The sequence below is a fragment of the Ovis aries genome, chromosome 14 (assembly GCF_016772045.2).
Source record: "Ovis aries strain OAR_USU_Benz2616 breed Rambouillet chromosome 14, ARS-UI_Ramb_v3.0, whole genome shotgun sequence".
Lineage (NCBI taxonomy): Eukaryota > Metazoa > Chordata > Mammalia > Artiodactyla > Bovidae > Ovis > Ovis aries.
In genome coordinates this window covers 45,918,548-45,920,652 of record NC_056067.1, presented here as the reverse complement: position 1 = coordinate 45,920,652, position 2,105 = coordinate 45,918,548, and the positions used below count along the sequence as shown (strand labels likewise).

Genomic DNA, 2,105 nt, shown 5'->3' with positions numbered 1-2,105 from the left:
CTTGTGAATGGTCAAGGGAGCCATTTACTGAATAGTGGAAGGCAGTTTTATACTAAGATTCCCAAAGAGCTATACCTCCCTATTCATACTCGTGTAATCCTCTCTCCTTGAATCTGCCTTGGATGTGTGAATGTGACTCACTTTAACCAATAGAGTATGAAAGAAGTCACTGCTCCCTGCAGCCAGTTCTGGCCTAAATGTTAAGATTGGGAGCTTTTGCTTTTGTGTACTCAGGAGCTCTGAGCTCCATACTGGGAAGACCACATGGAAAGGCCACGTGGAGACCTAAGGAAGCCAGGTGACAGTGAGAATAGATGCCCCTGATATATGACCCCAGTGCAGCTGTTCAAGTTATCCCTTAGCCATTTGAACTTTTCCCAAAGCAGCAGGCTCACAAGTGAAGAAGCCCCTTGGATGTTCTTTTCCTCTTGGGTGTCCTAGCCAGAGCTGACATCATGTCGAACAGAGACAAACTATCTCTGCTGTGTCCTTTTCAAATTCTTGAAATTCAGGACAGTGAGCAAATAAAGTTGCTGTTCTTCTTTTTTTTTTTAAATGGGGAAAATCAGGGTGTTTTATTGATAATGGTAATATACATGACTTCATGGTTAGGTAGGCGGGGCTATAAGGCCTGAGCCTAGGCTCCGTGCTTCTCCTTGGGCTTCCTGGGGACAAACTTCTGCAGTTTCTTCCACGTGCCTTTATTCATCTCCTTAAACTCGTCCAACATATCTGTGGACAGGATCAGTTTGTACTCTTCCAAGGACAGGCCACCGAAGCTTGTGTCTCTGGGGTGAGGGTACTTGTGTTTGCAGTAGTTTGAATGGAGCCAGGCTAAGCTCTTGCACACCTGACTATAGGCCTCAGGCTCTGCAATCTGGGTGTTCTGTCTCTCCTGAAAGGCCTGCGCTACCCACTGCCACAAATAAGTGCCCAAGTTCCTGTCTGTTTGGCCTCGTCCCCGGCCATTCCTCACAGAGCTTAAGAAAAAGCCCTTAGTGGCTGGCTGCCGATTTAGGCCTCGCTTGACTCTGCTCCTGAGGGAAGAGTTGGCCCTTGGTTGTGGTTTTAAGCCATTAGTTGTGAGGAATTTCATTATGCAGCAATGGCTACCTGATATAGGCTGAGTTAACTGTTTCCTGTTTATCCTTGGGCCTCACAGAGGAACGAGCAGAATGTTGTAACCAACATAAATACACTCACTGCCCAGATCAGGGCTAGCGTATTGTATATATGCATTTATTTGCTCACTCATTCATTCATTCACTCATTTATTCTTTCACTAGATATGGAGATCGTGGCATATGCCAAGCTCTGCTCTAGGTGCTGTGGATACACTGGTGACAAGATAGACAAAATCATGGAACTCATATCATATGAAGTGTGATGTCAGTATAAGAGCAATCATCCTGTGTAATATACCAGAATGACTGGCTAAAGACAGAGTAAAGAAAGCAAGACTATTATTGAACAGAAGCATAATGTCACACCAGTTGGGTTTATGTCTCAGCCATTTGGGGGAAAATATCAATTTGGAGCCTCATCTTGCATGATAAATGAAAATAAATTCCAGATGGACTAGAGTAAAATGTGGGAAGAAAATTACACAATAAAAATCTTGAAGATGAAATAAATATTTAATAACCTCTGGGTTGAGAAAGACTTTCTGAACTTTAAGAGAGCAAATCACAGGGACTTCCCTGGTGGTCCTCTGGTTAAGACTCCATGCTTCTACTGCAGGAGGCGTAAGTTGGATCCCTGGAGATCCTGCATGCCTACCACTGGGTGTGGCTGAGAAAAAATCCTGTTTAAAAAAGAGGGAGAGAATATATCATAAAGGAAAAGACTGACAGATTTGACTGTATAAAAAGTTGAATATCCCATGTGTTTGAAAAGGGCATGACTAGGGACTTCCCTGGTATTCCAAAGGTAAAGGCTCCTTGCTCCCTAATGCAGTGGGTGCTGGTTCAATCCCTGGTTGGGGAACTAAGACCCCACATACCGACTAAAACAAACAAAAATAATTATTTTTAAAAAGACATGACTAAAATTGAAGTGAACTAGTAGAGAAAAATATTTGCAACAGGTATAATAGAAAAGTGATA

The 2,105-nt window shown here is 43.0% G+C and overlaps 1 pseudogene; it reads right to left on the bottom strand.

Moving 5' to 3' along the window:
• Positions 1-637: 637 nt before the first annotated feature.
• Positions 638-1,773, bottom strand: LOC114117891 (ubiquinol-cytochrome-c reductase complex assembly factor 2-like; annotated as a pseudogene).
• Positions 1,774-2,105: the final 332 nt, after the last annotated feature.